The following is a 22,090-nucleotide window of genomic DNA, read 5'->3' as shown; positions in this document are numbered from 1 at the left end:
CTGGGTTGATAATGAGTAATCATCTCCATAGACTCTGTTATTCTTCTTTGTTGTAATTAAACCTGGACTAAGTTAAGGATTTCATTCTCTGTGCAGGTATGATTGTACCAATAGACAGATTTAGATTTTACACTTTTACATTAATTTGAAAGGCTTCTTAACTCACAAAGCTATTTTCCTATTTTTCATTTTCATTGCTTTCAAGTTGAAGGAGACATGAAACCAAATGAAATCTGGATAAGGCACCTCTCCCTGAGCAGTAGAGATGAAGCTCTTATTTTGAGGATAATATGTTCAGAATGTTGATGTTTTTGTAAAAGTTTATACCAAATTGCTTCCTAAGTACTGTAAATATGTACAGAATGTCTGTGGCATGAGTTTTATGGTAAACATTATAAGCTTAATTTAAAAGAGTAACACATAGTCTAGCAACACCAGGTGAATTTCGAGCCACATCAGCAAAGATGCAATCTTGAAGTGAAAACATGCAAAGTGTGCACAGGTTTTTGTGTACCCTTTTAAAATAACAGAAATCTACAGGTACTAGCTTTCCTATAAGGTGCCTGTTTATTCTTTGTGTGGCCTCAGTCTTGAAACTCTTTTCAGTCATCAAATGAACAATTAGGCTTGTTTTCATTAATGATTTGTACCAGCAATGAGTTATATAATTGTCAATGAAAAATCCAATTTAGCCCATGAGTTTTCTACATTTTCATGCCTGGCAGTTCCCAAACCATTCCAAAAGCTTTATAATTTTCACATTATTATAATGTATTATATAACTAGAGTCCCTGACTGTATTGACTGGACATTAAATGAACTGATTTGTAGCTTTGTGCTGAAGAGAAGTGAACCTTGCTTGGTGGGAAGGGAGGCTTTGCCTGGTGCATCCCTTCCTGGGTGAACACTGCCAGGAGTGCTGGGTGAGCACTTGGAGTGGCATGAGGAGAAGGAGAATTCTAATATTTCACCTAAGTTTCAGTTCTTGGTAGCCTGGAGTTGACCTTTATTGTGAGGTAGGTCCACCATAAAAAGATGGAATTTGCCATTGCATTTCAATATGATTGGCAAGAAGGGAATGTTCTGCTATCTTTATCAACTAACTACAACACAGAAGCCTGGATTTAGTTTTTCAAATTCTTTTTGGCAGACTGAATGTGTTTCATACTGTCTGTATCTGCTCATAGCTGTCTTGTTTCTGAGTAAAAAAAAAGTTTAGAGTGTGTAAAATACAGCTCACTATCCCATGAAAAATGAAATGTTTGGTTTCTCAGAAAATTTGGAAGAATTTGCACATTTTCACGTAGGAGTACAAGTATTGTACAGATACTTTGATTTATCAGACCAGCATCATGGGAACCCTAATTGTGAAATGGAGCCTTAGGGACATTTTGACCCTCTAAATACAGAAGTTTCCGAAGGTGATACATAATCTAGGAAAATGCAGAGAGTGAGAGAAGCATGGTAAGAACATGGATCAGGAAAAATGATATTGATATTTGTTTATGAAATAGGACTGCACTGTATTCTGAGAGAAATCCTGCAGGTGGATTGAGAATTGTTAGGAGTGCTGAGAAATTATGCAGGGAAGAATGAGCACTGTGTCTCTGCATTTAGACAATACAATAGAACATGATAGACACGGATGGGTAATAAATAGTATAAGGGAAATAAATTGCAACTTGAAATACACTTCTTCTACCATTAGATTAATTAGTTATTCAGGGAAGCTGAATAATGGTTGCACTTTCAAAACAGGTACAGGAAGTTTTAGATTTCTTTTTTTTTTCTTATATATGTGTAATCAACCTCTGGAACTCATTCTACCATCTACAATAGATGGTAGAAAACAAAACTTTGCAAGAATTAAAATGAGTATTTAAACACAAGATTTTGTATATAATGAAAGAACATGTACAACTGTTCCAGACAGAATCAGAGATGTAAATATTGAAATAACATTTCAGTATTATACAATATATTTAAATTGTTATATGAAATAACATTTTTAGTGTTGAGGCCAGCGTTGATGGGAGTTAGGAAGGATCTTCCCTTGGGACAGGTGTGTGATGTTTTGTACTCTAAGGTTTAGAGTGCAATTTCCTTTGGGCTGGTTGTGCTTCTCTGCTGCCAGAACCCAAACCTCACACACAGCCCTTTTGTGTAGTTAGCCTTAGTTATCTTTTTGTTACAGCCTCAGAGCTCTTTGTGCTTTGGCAGCGAGGCATTAAAGCTGAGCAGAATTTATATTACTTAGATGGTTTATTTTGTTTTACACAGGCTTTTCTGCTGTGAATTAGGAAAGTTCTGTATTAAGTGATATTTCAGCTGCAACAATGACATCTAGGGGCTGATTTATATTAATTTAATTTAGATTCGTATCTCCTAGTTTTGAGATGATGGTTACTAATATGTTTACTAAATCTAAATTATTAGTATTTGCTAAAAGCTGTGGATCTGATATATGTCATATATTCAGAGAATAACCATGACATTTTTAACTTCTTATCTTTTGTCTTTTGTTTCCCCTTGATCTGTCTTTTAATTATTTTAGTACTGCTACCACTGCAAATCAGTGAATCTCTCATTACTTTAGACCTTGTATTTTTCCATGACACGTTATCAAATGATGAGATTTTCTCACTCTGTACTTTAGGTATACTTTTCTGTGAATTAAAGGAAAAACACTTTGCCTCTGCTTTCCTACATGACTTATTAAGTCTCCTAGAATCACATCTACTTGATTTTGTACAGGAAATGAGACTAAAAATCCCTGTATTCAATCCCCTGCTTCCCCCAGCTTTAGGGGAGTGTAGACATAGGATTGAGTCCAGATTTAAACCCTGTGATTCAGGGCCACCTCTAAGCTCTACGTAAATCTAACTTGATGCGTGCAAGTAAGTGTATACATAAAATACGTAATTGCAATTTAGAGATGATTTAACAGCATCTGTCCTATTATTTGCAAACTTACTCTCATTCCCTTAAATCTTAGTTATTTGGCCATTAGTCACTTATTTGGAATTGCTTTTTACAGAAAAATATTTCTATATTTCTTTCTCATCTGCTTCTTTACTTATATTTACAACTTTTTCTCAGGAATAAGAGAATGTAATTTTTTCCCAAAATTCTCCTCATGCTATTCTGTGGAATATTTTTATTATCTTCAACATATTCCCTTCTCATTGGTCTTGAGCAGAAGAGGCAACCAGATGAGCTGAACAGAGTGAGGCATTGTGGAAAGCTTCACATTGGCTCAAGGCAAGGTGCTAAAATGTTCTCTGCAGTAAATAAGGAGTTTTTTAAAATACAGCTATACCAAAAGCAACTTATATAACTTACCATTTATATAGAAGTTACACTGGCACAGCAATGTTTTTCACAGTTGCTGTATCTGTTGGTTTCATCCATGAAGGAAGTGAAAACTTATTTCTGCCAGTGATGCTGGCAAAACAGAATTAGAACTGCATTCTATGTTAAACCTTACATAAACATGTCACCCAAAATCACACCCCTAACTGCTCTGAGTTTGTTGGGAGATGGTTTTGATGGACTTGATCAAAGTACTGCCGTGGGACGTCTGTCTCTTGTTGGAAAGTCTGCAGTGAGTGGAAAGCAGGATAAACCTGGGCTGCAGCTGAGTGTGAGGGAGCAAGGACCTTACTGCCACCTTTTTCTTTTTCTTGGAGGGCGAAATTATAAACTTGCAGATTCTTAAGAGGTGTTTTGCCACTGTCTGCACCTCTCAGGGCTTCTCACAGCCCTCAGAACAGGCAGTTCCCTTACACCTGGGTTGATATAAAGTGTGGTCTGTGTACCTGTGTACTGAGATCTGTTTAAATTAATAAAATTGTAGATTTTGTGTAGGATTTTACTGCTGAATTGGCCACGGGGAAACTCCACTTAGCATAGGGACGAAAATTATCTATCTATAGAGAAAATACCAAGGCAGTCCACAGAGACTTGCCACATGTGTGCTACATTGTAACGTCCAGTGTTTTTTTTCCTTTTTATCACTTTGCATAGATACTGATATTTTTGCCAGCTCTTACTCCAAACTGTGCTTGAATGCAACTCAGGGAGTACAGAATGGGATTTATTACTGTCACTTGGAGCAGGGGGAGTCATATGCACAAAAGACTCCAACAGCAATGACAGCAAAGTACCACTCTTTTTGTCATGTTATAGTCAGAGAAAATACAGAAGTGCCTTTTGCATTCTTAAGAGAAATTCTCAGAATGTGAAGTGTTGCATTAGAGCAGGTACATAGTGATCCCAGTTGTTACATTTGCCATTCAGAAATGCCCCAGTGGCTCTCCTCAGTGTGTATTTACACATCCAGGAGATTCATTTGTGAATGATAAGCTGCAGTAAGCCTGGAATCAGATCATGCATTACATAAATTAATATTTCACCTGTAAAAGGAGATCCCCTAAAAAGAATTGGACTCCCTGGAGTTCTAATATAGCTTATAGTCGTATAATTGATCCAACTGGTGATGGGTTTTTTTACAGTTGTAGTTAAAAGGCATTACTTTTCCCTCCTTGTTAAATTGCTCAGTGTGGACTAAAATACCCTAATTTCTGGTGCAAGCAAGAACCTCAAGAGTATGTACTACATGCTAGCTTCCAAAAGACAAAATAGCACCAAAATTTTGGAAATCCAGTCAAGTGTGAAACTCTGGTATATCCATGACTTAATTTCAGTATTAATTACCAATGTTGGACAGAATCAAAGTATTAAAACTTCCTGCTCAGCATGGAAACTAGATAGTTTAAATCAAGAAATAAGAAGTGCCTTTGGGTACTTCTCATATCATTAAAGGGAATCATGGACAAGTCCTCTGTCCTTCAGTGAGTGGTCCTGGCAACTTTGCTTAAATTCCATAGGCTGATCTCCTGCAGACTTTTTTACTTGAACTGCAATCTGTGTTTTTGTAATCAGATGGGATTACATAGAGTTTTTTAATCAAGCACAGAGCTGCTTGAGGTGGGTTTTAAGCAGTAGATTGTAATTTTTGAGTGTGACATTTTTCAGATAACTTCAGGGTAGCAGTCACATTAACCAAACCACGATGAATTTTACAAAATTTATATAACTGACCACATATTTGTCGTGTGGATGATGGTGTGAGGCTTTTGCTATGCTTCTGTAGAACTTTTAGGAGTACAAACTTATATTATTTCTGAGCATCCATAGAAACACAGAGTACTGCAGATATTTTATAGTAAATACATAATTCATCACTGAAATATTCATTTGCTCTACAGAATCTTAAATAGGAAAATTTGCACAAGTTTCCTGTTTGAGCTACAGAACTTACTATGCACTTGTCCCCTCAAAATCTCTGTCAAGATATTGGCATAAATGTGACAAACTGGAGTTATTCATCCTATTGTGATTTTTATCTGAAAGCTTAAAAAAGCAACAAAAACCAACCAACCAACCATACAAACAAACATAAACCCTGAAAAGGTAGTGGACTGAAATTCCTTTGCAGTTTTACTAAGTTTAAATTCTCATTCAGGTGTAAAATTAGGACTGCATGGTTTGGGTCACTTTTTGAACATTCCTTGGCATCCCAAGTTTGTTTTTACTTCTAACCCTCAGCACTGTGCCTGCCTGCAGGTCTGCAGGTCCTGTCTGTGTGTCTGTGTCTGTATTTCCATGTACACAGAGGCAGAAAATCAGTTTTTCATTGCAAATATACATATGGGATCTGCACATAGTGAGCATCAAACAACTTTATGAAAACAAAGGAACCTGTTCATTCTTAGTTATTCAATCTTCCTACTGTTTATTAGATAGGAGGAGACCAAAATGAACCATCACAGTTTTCTGTAGTGACCTTGAGGTGGCAGCAGCATTACATTCAATTCTGCCATGCACCAAGTCCATTAAAGGTGAAAGTAAAATTTGCAATAAATCAAAATAATACTGATTGTTATAATTTTATTACCAGAGCATTAAGTCAATAAAACTTATCTGAAATGTCATTTGCATTGTATACAATTTTTACTAGTTATCAAGTATGTTTTAAAAGCATGTTTAAAGCAACCAAATGAAGAAATTGGTGATAAATTGTTGAAAATCTGGGACTTGTCTAATGATGTAGTAAAACTAAAGTCTGTTTTGATCTCTTGTATTGTAAAAGACTGTTTCTGAAAGCATTTGTTAGTACAATAATGTCTTGTGTTTTGACTAACTATATTTAATGTCCTAATGTCTGATTAAATATTTTTATGCAACTTGTCAGGTCTTTTTTCATTCATGAGTTTATGTAGGGAGGTCATCTAATTATATGACACCCTTTCAGTGAAGGAGAATGTGTTTGTTTCTTTTAATAATGAGGAATAATGAAACTTATTTATGTTGGAAGTCAGGGAAATTTATTGGAGAATTACAACATGAGAAACATGAAAATTAAAAAACCCTTTTAATAGCATATTCATTACTGAGAAGCTTACAGGTAATGAAATAGTTGTGTGAAAGCCAGGATGCTGGGTGATATAACTCTGCTCATGGCAGCTTTCAGGCCGTGGTTATTTTGCATTTCTATGCTGTCAATTGCTGTTAGGTTACCAAATTATGATTAGGTAATTAGTCAAATAGGAGGCACTGGAAGAAAAGGAATTGACAAACTTGTGAGCCAGCTTTGGGCTGGGAAGGCAGCTGGGGTGCTCGGATTTTGGGATGCTGGGATGCTGGGGTGTTGGGGTGTTGGGATGTCAAGGTGTTGGGATGCTGGCATTTGGGGTGTTGGGATGTTGGGATGCTCCTGGTTCTCTGGCTCCATGGGGGCATTGCTGCTCAGGAGCTGCTTCCCTGCAAGAGCAGCCCAAGCCTGGACTAGAATCCAAATTAGATTTCTGTTATCCAGTGGAATGATGGGGATGCAGCAACACTCAAAAGTCTTTTCCCTAACAAATGCAGAAGAATAATGATAGTGGTGTGTTTACATCAGTTAAAATCTGGTGTGAAGGAATCCTTTATGTAACAGATGCTAAAGGAGTCCCAATAATTGCTTAAAGATAGCTTATGTAAGACATAAAATAATTCCGTGTGATTCAATGAAAAATAAGATTAACTTGTTCATTTAAGTTTTAAATTTATTCAGTCTTTATTTTGAAGTTTTAAGATATGACATTTCAACCTATTTAACCTTATATTCATTTTTTCCACTTGTTTTGTTTGTTGACAACTTCTTCAACTAAGCAAATAAAAGTACTAAATAGAAACAAGTATAGAAGTATGTAAACAAAAATGTAAGTTGAATTATAGTTCCACAATAAGGTTTTACTAAGTTTAAAAAACAGAGAATCACAAACCACAAGGCAACAGAGATTTCAACACACAAATGCTGTTTGGGCTGTGCCAGGGTTGCTGGAGCCAATACAAATACTGTTACTTCTCCAAGACACAGATCTGCTCCATGCTGTCATCTTCTCTTTGTCACACTTCACTGTTTCCTGAACAAACTTCTGCAATTGCAGTGCCTGAGAAAGATGGAGAGAGACTTTTTACAGGAGCCCATAGTGATAGGACAAGGGGGAGTGGATTTAAACTGCCAGAGAGCAGGGCTAGGTGGGATCTTGGCAATGAGGAATTGTTCCCTGGCAGGGTGGGCAGGCCCTGGCACAGGGCGCCCAGAGCAGCTGGGGCTGCCCCTGGATCCCTGGCAGTGCCCAAGGCCAGGCTGGACACTGGGGCTGGAGCAGCCTGGGACAGTGGGAGGTGTCCCTGCCATGGCAGGGAGTGGAATGGGATGAGCTTTAAGAACTCTTCCAGCCCAAATCATTCTGGGATTGTGGTTTTTCAAAATTTCCAAAGGTGTGAATGCAGTGAGTGCCAAAAAAGCAAACTAACTGAGATAACAGCAGTACTCCTGGGAGGAATGTAATTCACTGTGAGCCTATTTCTTCTTTCTTCCTGATTTTAACCTTCTGGCTCTTTATCATCAAAATATATTTACCTCAGAAATAAAAGTAAGGCAGTAAATATGTATGAGCTGAACATAGTTAACATAGTTAACCATAAACTAGATGAGTAATTTCACAGAATCATATAGAAAGGATGTTTAGAGGGTAACCCATATCTCTGTTGGTCAGGGACCTTGATTGTCAGTATCCCAAAAGGGAGATGTGTTTTTATTTGTCTTTAGAGCAACCTAAACACATTTTCTTGGAGAAATACAAAAATAGTCGTCACAGTGGGGTCTCTTTGTAAGTATACAAAGTCCAAATAAACAGATTGCCCTCAACTCCAGTTGGAGAACAATCTACTCTAGATGTGATGGGGTGTTCTAGAGATTTTGACCTGGAACCAATATTTTAGATTTTATTTAAATGTTAGTGTAACATTTTCCTAATGCTCTGCACTAATGTTAAGAAAGATCTTGTTGTCCTGAAATCACAACATTGTTGTGATTGTACCATTGTCTTAATGGTACCACTGTTAAACTAAAATGGAAGGTACCTGGTGTGATCCATCTCTTTGTTTAAGCTGTGCAATATCTGATAAAGGGTATTTTATTATTTTGTGGAGTAATTTGTATAGCAAAGAATAAATTGCAAACTGTTCAGCAAGCAATACTACCATTCAGCAAAATCCCATTACCTAGAACATTAAAACAATCATTCTAAAACATGATCTATAATGATTTGAACATGTTTGTAAAAAATAGATGACCACTGTACATTTACAGTTGACACAGAGGTCCCTAATGTCAAGAAAGCACTCTTGACCTTGATGGGTGGTTGCAATTCCATTTAAATCAATTGCCAATACAAGTCAAATGAAGTTCTTATGGCTGTCTAGTGTGCACTTCACTGTTCTTCTGACATTATTGTTCTACTCCAAGTCATTCTTCAATCTTAACAGCTGAGAGGGACCTGCATTCTGCAGCTTTATGGGGAAAGAGCACTAAGTTCTACTTCTCTGTGTTTTGAAAGCTTCTGCTCTTTTTCACAGTTTCCAAGCTGAGCAAACCACATTGTGCTCTGCGTAAAACACAGTACTTGGTCTGCTGCTGCAGAGCCAGGTGTTTCTTGCAGTGAGTGCAAAATGCATTTTCACTGCCCACCATCTCCTGTCCCTGATTTAATTTGATAACCCTGAAAGCTGGAGATTTTGTTAATTTAGCTTTATTAGAAGCTTTCACTAAATTGAACATTTAGAACATGATATTTTCTAAACATTATGATGGTGAATGATGGTGATTACAGCTTTTGAGGTGTTTTGTGCTGTGGAAGAGAAAGAGGCACAATAACTCAGAAAAAATAAGTTGAACACATATCCTTTGTTTGTACCTGTTTGGATACTTATTTTTTCAAAGGATTTCGTTAAAATTGGAGATGGATATATGAAAAGTGCTATGAACTTGTTAAACATTTTGCTTAAGAAAGAAAATCCTTGGCTGTACAGAACTTTCTGAAAATACCTGGGTTACTGTTATTAACTTGCTTAGAATTTATTTGCTCTTCTAAATGAATTGTCTACCTTTTAACAAGTGGGAGTATTAAAGGCTGACATCATGGCCCAGAGTTTACATGACTTTAAAAAGCCAAGCACAGATACTTTCTCTAGGACAGATAATGTAAACTATGGTTAATCCTCTCCAGCCCCCACCCCCAATCTCTTTCATGAGTAGTCCAAGCTTCCAAAAGATCCCTTATTAATGAGAATAATGGAAAAACTCAAGTGAACTAATATGTTAGCATTAGATACATATAACAGCTAATAAGAATTGGTAATGAAAAAAGTGCTTCTGGTTGCCAGTGAAACCTGGCTGGGATAGTATTAAGAGGATGCTGCAATTAATGTTAAACTAATCACCAGTCTTCCATGGGGAAATGCAAATTGCAAGTTGTTAGAAGGCCTGTTTTGTTCCATAGGACTTGTATTACTGCTAATCCACTTAGCAGTACACATGTTCCTCTGTTGAGGTGTTTCTAAATGAAAGTTTTGAAGTATTATTCCTATTTTAGAGATCCTATAGGTTTATTTAGAATCTGTATTTTGACTCTTCTGTTTTTACTAAATATGTAAGTATATTTCCCTGTTCTTTCTTTGCCAGACCCATGGGCTGAGGTCAAAGTAAGTGGCTCTATTTTGTTCATTCTCCTAAGATCCTGGAAATTGTACTGTACAAAGCTATTGAGGTAACCACTTGACACACGGTAAATGTGGTACATATTCTGACCCTGTCTGTGCAGTTCAAACTCCAGGATTCTGCTGTATCTGATGTTCTTTCCTTCTGCTCGTGAGCAGGAATAGCTGCACAAACTCTGCATTGTTACCTGTCATTTTCAGGGTTCAACACAAGGTGAAACAAACTTTTGTGCTTTGTGTTTTGTTTCATTCATTCATTTGAGGGTACTCGCAGACAACAACGCCTTGCAGTGCTTGTGTGTTGTGGCAGTCAGCAGGAGGAGATGTGTCAGCCACAGCTGGGCTGTTCCTCAGCACAGGGATTGTCCCCAAGCCTGGTGTGCAAATCCTTCAGTTCTGATGAGCAGCTGTGCTGGATAAAGGATTGCAGATGTCCTTACAATACCCTGAGTATTGTGGGAAGATGTGCTTGAGGAAGGACCCTGAACCTCATCTACAACCTTTGAAACAAATGACAAGTCCTAATACTTTAATCCTCTGGAGAAGCAAGTTCAGGTTGAGTGTAGAAAAGAAGAACATTGGAATAGTTGTGCTTGCACTTATAAATCCAGTTTTGATGCCATAGTAAATACCTCTGCTTTCAATTAATTATGAAGGAATAATTTCTTTCAGGCAAGTTTAGCATATGACATAAGTAAATCTTGTGTATAAAAGACAATGTTATTAAAATGCTTGGCAAATATTTTGGCCAAAAGTAAGCACAGTTTGGTCAGTGTTTGTTTTTTCACCAGATATTATGGTTTGTTGCCACTTTGAAGCTAAAGAGCAAAACCATAGAAGCCGATGAAACCTCTTGTCTTCTCCATACCATTGACTGTTTGACCTTTGATCATACAATGTAGTCCTTTCAGACATTGAAGATTTTGATCCAGGTATGCAACCAACAGGAACAACTACCAGAAAAAGAAATAATTTTGGTTTATGCAGCCCTTTACTCTGACATGAAAGCCATTTCTGAAAAAAAACCCCAGCCATCTGCTACTTTATTGTTTGATATCAGCGGCGGAATAATGTCCGATTTTAATATCAGACTCTTGGCTATGTACTGCACTAATTTGTTCTGTGACATCAATGAATCAAAGTAGAGTTCCTGATAGAAGAACATCAAAAGGAAATTAATCTCCCTGTGATAGTACTAATAATTTCAGAATGGACGTGTTTTGCTCAATTATGGTAACCACTGAGAGCTGTGTTTTGTGGACTGTTAGATCAATATCACAACTGCTGCACAAACTGAGCGTGTAAGAATGAGACTGGTGCTCCTCAGGAGCCACCAGTGCCGTTACTAATGGACAAAAATCTAACTATACATTCTTGGCAGAATTTTATGGCTACCTAAGGAAAGGAGATGTGAATGTGTGAATTCAATGGGAAAGGGGAAAACTAGAAAAAACCCCATCACTTTCCATATGTTGGGCAGGATGGTGGGCCTGGCATTACAGGTAGCATTTACAGAGTTTGTATCCAGCTGTGTGATTCTGGAAAAAAATTAGTGGGAATGGAGGCTAATTGTGTAGCAGACAGGAGGTGTCATAATGTTATTCAGTATATATCTCCTGAAAATATAGTTTTGAAGTATTTTATTAGTTTATTTTTTTGGTTGTTTTTCTATAAACCCTGTCATTTTAATAATATGTTCATTAGAAAGCACGTTTCTTTATTTATAGCCATACAGTTTCACATCTTTCCCTACAAATAGATAGCTACAGGATTTGACACAATAAAAGAAATTGAGCATTTTTAGATACAGATCCTTCCAAGTGCTTACTCAATTCAAGGGTAGAAGAAAGGGTTACTGCAGTAAAGCATGCTTGTTGTAGCTGCACAGCATGATACCCACAGACAGACTGGGACTATATTTAGGGTTCTGGTCGTGTGCTGAGAATAGAACTAAGTGAGTACAGAGGCCCAAATGTGTCACTGAAATAAATATTGGCAGAATGGATGTGTGATCAAAATATCCAAATATATCAGAGAGTGACTACAGAACTTAGAGTCAAGAAGAGCCCAGGTAGGGATAAGATTTCAAATAAATCTAGCATTCCCTCTTCTTTAAGTTTACCACCTTTACCTTTCCCCCCTTTTTTGTTGTATTCCCCCCTCAGCTGGCAGTCAGGGCTGGTGTTCATCACCCTGGGGCTGACCTTGTCCTGCAGCCAGCCTTGGGGGTCACAGCAAGGACTGGGAGATCTCTTACCTGTAACTGTCCTGGGGGACTTGACCGGGGGAAAATTAATTTAATTTATTGCCAAATGAAACAGATTTGAACAGTAAGAAGCAGAGACAAAATAAAAACAACCCCTGCCTCTTCTCCCCTCCTCTCCTTCCTAGGCTCAGCTTCACCCCTTCCTCCCAAACTCCTCTGCCCATCCCAGCCCCAGCCAGGGGCTCCTCCAGGCTCAATGCTCTCAGGGCTGCCCTTCTGTTTTCAGTCCTGCTTTCCATCCTGCTTTTCCTCACCCCTCCCCTCACTGCCAGGCAGTTTTCCCTTTCCCAGATGTGTTCCCCAGGGGTGCTGAGGGCTCAGCTGTGCCCTGTGCTGGGGCAGCTGTGGAATGGCAGTGCCAGCCCCTGGGCACACAGCACTGATCAGCTTTACACTTATCAGCTCTTAATTTCTTTATTCCTGTAGGACTGCTGCTGAGATGAACGGGCTTGGGCTTTGTCTACAAGGATGCAGTGACTTTTTTTAGGATTTTATAAGGTTCTTATCAAGACTGGCATTCCTTATTCTAGATCAGCACTTGAGAGTGAGGAGTTTTCCTGCAGTGACTGAGATAACATCAGATGCTTTTCCAGCCTCTCTTCCCATCTGAAATGCTGCAATAATATCTTGTATTAAAGACAGCAGATGAATAATCAGACAGTACCATGGAAAGGCTTCCACTGAGTCGGAACCTTGGGAGGACCAATACAAATCCAGCCACCAGCATCTCCTCTCTGGCCTCCTCTTCACCACCTCTTTTGCTTTCCCTTCTGACCAAGCTGGAGTTTTCAAAGGGAAACCAACTTAAACAGGATTTGATAATGTGGCATTTGAAGGAACTGTTCACAACAGTCAGAGATTCACAGAAGATGTGCTGCTGGGATTATCCTTGCCTGGTTCTAGTGATGAAGAAAGCAATAACAGGAAAAGAGAGGTGATCCCCCTGTAGTGTTGAACAAGGGCTGCTTCCCAATTGCTGTCATGGAAATTAAAGGAAAGCCTCACAGTTTTTCAGGTAGATATTAGGGCATAGAAAAATTTGTCTCTCTGATTTTGCACACAAGTCCCAAGAATCTACTTTACCTGTAAAATTCAGATTTTTTTTCTCTTTCTTCACATGCACAAATGTTCTAAATAGCATAGACCTAAATAGCAAAGACAGTCAGCAAATTATCAGAATGAGAGATGCTGTCCCACAGAAGTCTTGGGAAGCCATTCACATTCCATGCTCCTTTGTTTCTCTCCTCCAGGCTGATAATGTGCTTTTGGAGAGCAAACTCACCTACTTCCCCTGGAAATGTAGTTCAGAAAACTTTCCTCTTCTCCAACATTTATATAAGTTCAAATCTGGAAAGCAATGAACTCTAAATATGTCTTTAAGTGAAGAAATACTTAGGCAGTATTTGTGAGCATGGAAATAGTATCTGCCATTTGTGCTAATAGCTTGTCTTCTTTATAAGAGCAGGTAAAGATAGCACTGCATATAAGCATGTGGAGTTTCTGTCCATTCAGGTTCACTAAAAATCTGCACTGTCAACTGAAAAATTTAGGTTATTAAATACATAATGCATTGTAACTATATGTGCAATGGTGATCTGTTTACCAGCTCTCTGCTTTTCCAAAGTCCTTCTACAAAATATTTTTTATAGAGACACAACACGCCGTGTTTGGATGGAGTCCTGCAGGGAGAGATGCAATTAAGAATGTTATGCAATAATACATTGTTTTCCTTACACATAATGGATTTGTGAGCATTATACATGCAGGCAAAAGTGCTGAGCTCAGTAATTCAAATCTTTACATCTCAGTACAATACTGGCTGCTTCTGCAGTTTTAGCACAAAAGTAGTAGTCCCAAAACCAGTATTAATGATAGGAAATTGAAAATAGTTCAGGAATTTTTTGTAGAAAAATATTGAGAATATTGCTATCTAAAGGTTTGCCAGATATTAGTTACATTTTCTCTTTTTAATAGAGGTGGCTTATTTCTGAAAAAAATCTCTACAAGAGGGGTGATAAAGCAGAAATAAGCTTGGTTTTTGACACAGAAATGCAATATCATTGTCAGTTAATACTTCTTCATTAACTATAAAAATAATGATGATCAAAATCTGGTTACCAGTTGTTTTCCTTTTGTTAAAATTGGACTTCACATTTTTTTGTCATTTGTCCAGGAGTTTGTTGAGTTTCCCAAATGTTGGACTTCCTACACAATTTTTTGTTCTTTTGTTGTGCACTTCTGCAGTTGTATAAATTTAAGATGAATAATATATTTTAAAAATATCTACCCTAGATTTTTGTTTTCCTAATAACACAACTTTTATTTTCTTCTTACTAATATTCAGAAGTATTCAATATAATTTGCTCCAAATCTGGATCACTTAATTAAATTGAAAAGGTAAAATCCTTGCTTTATAATACTGAATTCAGTAGTTCAGTAGGAAAAAAAAATCCAGTGAATGAGATTTTAATACTCTGATAAATCATAGCAATACCTTTTACTGCTCAATTAATTTAATGCTATGTACTGTAAGTAATAATTAATAGCAGTGCAGTCTCCCTACCTTGTCTGCAGTTACCATCATGACCCTTGGTAATGCTGCAGAAGCATTTTAAACCTTTTGAACCCTAAATGTGGGTGGATGTCTTTCATGGGAAGTAACACAAAGTTTCAGAAACTAAATTATTGATGTTTTGTGCATGAAATTTGTACCTGTTAGGTAGCAGGGAAAACTTTATAAGGAAATATCTGATCACTGAGAAAATACATTTTGTTGTGTATGTAAGACTATTTTTTTAAGGAAAAAAAGGAAAGAGCAGAATGTATTCAGTTATAGGTATTTGTGTCTTATTATGCAAAAATGCTCTGAAAACCTGTCTAAAATTTTGTGGAAATGAAAGATAGTAATTTCCCCCTTTCATTTACCTTTTGGAATTTACCAGTGATCAGATTAATTCACAGAGCACCTGCAAAATGTGTTCCTCTTACAGACAACTTGGGTGTGTTGATGAATTCCTGAGTACTCACTGACTCATTTGTTTGAATTCTGGGTAGTGGTTTGCGTTCTTTGCTTTAAAGCAAGAAAACCCCCCCTAGAATACACCTTTGCAGCTAATCCAGAAGTGAAGGATAACCCTGATTTTTTAGATTTCACTATTTTGTCAGAGCCAGGCAGGGCCCCAGACCCGCAGTGGATAGCAGGGAATTCTGTTATGTCACTGCAGGTGTAGTCACACAACGTGTGACTCCTGAAACACTTGCCTGTGATTGCAAGTTAAATATGTAACTAAAATTAATTCTAGAACACCTATAATCTCCTTACAGTGTTGTGGAAGTCAGATTTAGTGGGATGGTTGATAAATTGCTTTTCATGTGAAGCCTTTAAAGAGAAGGTTTTGCTCACTGTGGTGAGGACACACAGAACTCCAGGAGTGTCAGCTACTTGTAATCTGTATTTCATTTGCCTGTAATCTGTATTTCATTTGCCTGTAATTTGTATTTCATTTGCCTGTAATCTGTATTTCATTTGCCTTCTGCTTGTCTTTTCGTGCTAGCTGTAGTTTGTGAGCCAGGATTTTACTCCTGTGCAGCCATTTCAGTAAGTACAGTGGTATGTTGTTAATTGATGAGTTAATTATAGCTCATGTTGATCTTGAGTTGTACTTTGAAGCTGTGTGAGAGGAACCTGTTCGTTTCCTGGGGTCACCTGTCTGTGAAGAGCACGTGACCATGAGTTATCTGCTTTTCTGAGCACTGCTTCCTTGTGCTGTACTCTTGGATATTAATGTGCAATAGAAAGCAAGCTCTAATTCCAGAGTTGCCAGTTCCCTGATGAACAGAGGTGAAATCTCCTCTCAGGAAGAGTGATCAGCAAACTCTGTTTGTGAGGACTGCCCCTGCTTTTGTGGAAATTTCACTGAGGTGAAGGCTGTGACTGGAAAGACACTATCTAAGATGACAGAAGTCATTCATAAACATTCCACCCTGATATATTCTAGAAAGATTTATCATAAGCTGCTGGAGTTTCACCTAAGACAATGGTGAGGTCCTGTGCGGAATCAGAGCCTCAAAATTCTGAATAACTTGCAATTTCTATTGTGGTTATTAACGTTTAGCTGGTTGGAAGCTACCATAGCTCTAGGAGCTAGGCAGGATAGTGTGTGGGGGAAGGATCTTCATAAGGAAACAGTGACTCTGTTGACTCTTCTGGCTGAAATGAGAAATGGAAGAATTTTTGATTGAGGTAAAAAATACTAAAAAGTGTCTCAGAATTAGCATTCAGAAAATGATATGCAGATGCCAGTAGCAAATAAATACTCCATTAGTTCCTGTATTATTAACTTTTCTTTTTGACTGCAACAAGTTTCATATGTTAAAGAATATTGTAAGTACATCTTGAAAAAGACATCTTTATTACATTCACATTATACTCGACAAGCTGGTTCAAATATTTTTTGAGAGCAAGGATGTTATCTTGAGAACAATGTAGAAATTTTGTTGATGCTGTGGATTATTGATTGACAACAGATGGCAGTATAGCAGGTGTATTTACCTTGTAATGAACAAATGCCAGTGTATGAGACGTGGCTGAAATTTATAAAAAGGCAGTTGGGAGCCTAGTTCACTTCTTTTAGATTTTTTAGTCACTCCAGGAAATACCATTCCTTTGTTAGGAATTGACTTGTGTCAGGAAGATGTGGGATAATAAAAGGTGGATTGAATTCTGCAGGTCAGTTCCTTACTCAGCCAGATGAGCTGCTGCAGAGAGTGAAGAATTCTCCAGCCCACCTGAGGTGCTCTGAGCTGTCCTTTCATTTCCTCCTCATCTCTGTGTTCAGTCCAGCCTCATCACAGAGAGGAAATGTCCCAGCTTATTTTGTGATGTTCTAATTTCGATATATTAGCTGGAAATGCCTAGTTCACCATGTGGAGGCATGAGATAGGTTGAGAATTTTCTCTAAATTGTTTCTACTGTGGATTTTTACTTCGGTCTTAAGGAGACACTCCTTTCAAGCTGTACTTGCCCTTCATGTGCTTGAGAATATCAACACTGATGATCTCAAAATCACAAAATGTTTGAAGAAATGATGAGAAAACTAAATGAGCAAAGAAAGGTTTTCTTTAGACTTTCTTTTAGACTTTCTTTAGACTTTCGTTTAGACTTTCTTTTACAGATATGATTTTGCAAATAATTTTTTATATTGGTTCACATCAATTTTTAAGGGGATTTGGATGTCTGTGGGAAATTAAACCTACCAAACTACATTGTAGCTATATACCAATTCCAATGGATCTAAAATGTGACAGTAAAGATTATTTGTATGCACTCAGCTTTATGTACATGTCTAAACAACAATCCTATTTCGAGTGTCTTGTAACCTATGGGTGCAGTTGGCTAAACAGTTAAAGTATTCATGTGCATTATTTTTGCCTGATGGAGTGCAGTGCAGTAAGTACACCCAAAAGGACAATACTGCTCACTCCTCTTGTGCTGGGGAGAGCAGCAGGGACTGGCCATTTAGGGCTGTGAGCAAACCAATGCTGTGCTAGGGAGAAAGGAAGCATATGAATCATAAATGTAGCATGCTTCACCTGTTTTGTTGCCAGCTTTATGATTTCATGCTGCTTAAGCATTATGATTTTGTGATTGAACTGTCTGTTTTCCTCCCTTGCAGAGTAATAAGATGACATTGAAGAAAACCCTCCTATTTGGGTTGTAGCATGTGCAAATATATCAACATTGGATCTGAATCCCTGAATTAGCCCTGATTTGCCCTCTATTCTTTTTAGTCTGTGAGTTTGCACTGTCTTCTAAATTAGTGCATGGATACTTTGAAGAGTAACAAGAATCAAGGAGTTTTTCTTCAGTTTGAGAGGCTCTGACTCCCATTTTATTGTTTTTACACCACAGTTTATAAGTTAATTGGTTGTTGAAACTCTAACTATTTTATTTTTTTCTTACCATTTTGTCTCTGCTTATTACATGGGCCAAGGAAGAGATAAATCTGATTTTTTTTCAGCACAAGATATCATTGTGCTCCAGAAGATATTTCTGTGCTTTCTCAAATTAAAAATGGAAGTTTTGTTTTGAATTCAGAGGAAGTGAGATCAAACTCTCAGACAGCTTAGACATATAAATGAACAAAGGGACTTGACACAATAACATGTCATTTAGGTTGTCCAGGTTACACTTTTATTTGTAGTCTCCTCTTCTTCTGAATAATTTATTTATTTTTTATCAATGTAATGGTTTGTGCCTTGGATTTTTATAGCAAATTTGCATTTCTGATGCTGCTATTAGACAGGAGTAATAGAGCTTGATAACAGTAGAGAGGTTGAGCACAAACATGTTAGAAAGAGAAGGGATAAAAGTTCTATTTGGGCTGTAGCTTTACAGCCATTACTTACAGGAATATTCCAGAACAATGACCACTGCATTTCTGATAAAAAAATCCAATTATATTGGTTTAAAGCATTTTTTTAAAAAACAATGCATTTTATGTTCTTTCTGTTTCCCTTTGTATTCTGAAAGTTTCGGCTTGGAACTTGGAGTGTGTTCTCATAATTACTGAATGTTAGAAACATAATTTAAAAAGAAAAAATGAGATTTTAAAAATATAATCATACAGCTGCAGGAGTGGTTAGATGAGGAGAAATACCAAGTAACAGGAGACTTGTGAACAATCATAAGTGTTGCCAAAGCAGTAACAAGTAAGAGAGATATAAATCAAAATAAGCATTCATTGTGTTCTGCTTAGTTTCCCATTCACCTTCTTGGAAAATAATGCTATTATGTTTCCATTATGGTGGATTCTTCCATATGCATTGCTAAGTGAGCTGAAAGCAGAATGCTGGAGCAAACACAGCAGTTCTGAAGTTCTCTGAACTGTGCTGTCTTAATCAGTGGCAGGTTTCTCTTTGTTTTGCCTCGAAATGGGATGGTCCTCCATATTATTTCTTCAGTAACCTTGACAGTGAATTACTTCTGAAGGAACACTGATCTAATTTACTGGTAAGCCTGCCAAACTGGAGAACAGCTGTAATCAGCAGTAGAATGAAGGTCGCAGTGGGAGGATCTCTTAGGTTCAGTTCATCTCACACTTTGAGATGTTGGAGCTCTGCACCTCTGCACACTTCCAGCAGCTGCTGCCTGAAAGACAAATATGCTCAGGAACATGGAATGAGCCCCCTTGGTAAGAAGGTAAAAGTTTGTGAAAAAAGTTGCCAGGAGCAAAAAAAGATTTTGAAAAATAAACTCAAATCATTTGAACATAAACCCTCCTCCCCACAAATGTCAGAAGATGAATGAGTTCTACAAAGACAATAAACCATGAGGAAATTGAATTTATTTTTAAAATAGTATTTTAAATAATGTGAAGGCTCCTGTGGAGTCCTCTCAACTTTGAGCTATAGATTGTCACATGATATAGTGAATTCTGTCTGATGAAGGCTGAAGACAATGCTGTTTGAGTCCTCTGCTCAGGAATATCACACAGATGTCCATAGGTCAGGGTGTTGTGTTTTCCATGGATCTGTCACCTGTCCCCTGCAGAGGCTTTACCCTGTGGTTAGAAAGGAGCTGTCTGTGGGGAAACAGAGGAAGAACAGGTTTTTGTGATGTGTTCATGTAAGGGAAGTTTGTAGCAGAGCTCAGAATAAACTCCAGAGCTCCTGCTCTCTGTTCTTCCCCTAAAAGACTCTTTTCTCTTTGGCAAAACCTCTTTTGGTTCTTCTTATCCCTCACTTTATCCATCTGGACATCTTAGTACTTTCTATAAAATTATTAAGTTTTGGAAGAGGAAAATGGTGTAGGAAAAAAATATCTTGCATGGTGAGGTCTCCTGTGCAAAATACATTTCAAAGCAGATGTTTAATTCAAGGAAACACCTTGAAATCTTGAATGAAGGTAGGACTACGTATAACAGTTTACATGGGAGAGTAATAGAAAGTAAGAACTAGAAAATGAAAAGATATTATAAAACAAGGTGTCTCAGGTAGAATTGTAGACTTGCAGGTGAAATAATTATAATCCTGATTTTTTTTTTTGTCATGGTAAGACATAGAAATCCTTTTATTCCCTGTATATGTGATAATCCAAATTCCTATGACTGTCTGTATGAGAAAGGGAATCTGAATACCTGAGCACTGCAATAGCTCTGGTTGCTGAAAGGTTCTGTTCACAAAGAAGCTGTAATGCTAAAAAAGCCAAAAAAGTCAACAACAAAACCCCCACACAATTAGATCAGGTACAGAGGAAATCAGTTCTGTAGGCTCGAGACTTTCATGAACTGAATGCTGTTTGCTATCTATGCTATTAGACAATTTCACCATTCCTTTAGTCCTTCAGTTGCTACTAAAATCAGTTTATAAGGTAATGAGACACAAATGATGCTTTCTGTATGAGCTATGCTTTGTTGAGATAAAATAATGATATGTTAATTATATATTTCAATAGAAGTAGCCATGTCTGTGTAACTACTGCATAGATGCACATTTGAAATAGAAATGGCAGGGGAGAAAAAGAAAGAATAGAAAAGAAAGGAGACATCAACAACAACAACAACATAAAAAGGCAAAATAGCAAAGCAGCTGCTTACAACTACCTGAAGGAAAGATTATCTCTTATCCTAGTTTCCTCTTGCTGAGGGAAATGTGATGTGATCAGGTCACTGCATGTACAATGCTGTAAGAATGTGATCTGCACTTCATCATTATAAAATTCAAACATTCTTGAACCTTTTATTCCACCCTGTTCATATTTATCTTTTTGGTCCTGCCTTCATTGGGTACCACATTTGTATTGATAAATTGTAGGTACTTGGAGATGTATTGATGGGCTGAAGACAGTTCAAAATGCAGAGTGCTGTGGCTTTGCATATCATTACACCTAGCTGGGTCTTTGCCTCTTGAAAGCTGTCGATTTGTGCATTATTGCTATTCAGGCTGATAAATGACAGTAATTGTTCTTAAGTTGAAGAGCTGGCTTAATGTGCTGACTTGCTTGGGAATTCTGAGCACCAGGGTTAAACTAGTGCTCCACTGCTTCTAACAAAATGGTCCTTTCCAGCTCAGAATAGATACTTAATTGAATTACTTTAGCCTTCATGCATTTTGCAGCTTTGCATTTGAAGAAAAAATATTCATAACAAGATCAGGGAATTTAGAGCTGTTCATAGGGAGGTCAGGCTTGGTATGTGCCCCCACTTCAAGGCACCTGCTCCCAGTGGTGCTACCACAATTAAAAAAAAAGTTGAGAGGGAGAATATGTTAGCCCTATAACAACACTGAGAAAGACATAAAAATTAGATGGAGATGTATCACTATTATTTTTTCTACTGTCCCAGCGGTAGAACTTAGTAAGACACACTTATGAAGATGAAATACAGATAATTTTGTATAAATTTTAAAAACAATGTTTATTCATGTTTAGTAGCATGAATTTTTCAGGTAACTTAGTTTAGGAGAAGTGTCTTAAAGCCTCTGTTAATTTTTTTCAAGATGAGATTTTTTTTTTCAGGGATAAATCAAGAAGAATTCCTCATGAAACATGGATATGTTTTCTTCAATAATGCTCAGAGAATTCAAACTAGAATTCAAGATTTTCAGAAACTGAGTGTAACTTGTATTGAATTGTTCACATTTGGCACTGTTTATGTGTGGTGCTGTACAAATTAAGGTTCACAATCCAAACAATTCAGTGTCTCAGAGATTCAG

The sequence above is a fragment of the Camarhynchus parvulus genome, chromosome 11, assembly GCF_901933205.1.
Source record: "Camarhynchus parvulus chromosome 11, STF_HiC, whole genome shotgun sequence".
Taxonomy (NCBI): Eukaryota; Metazoa; Chordata; class Aves; order Passeriformes; family Thraupidae; genus Camarhynchus; species Camarhynchus parvulus.
Note: the sequence above shows the minus strand (reverse complement) of the source record.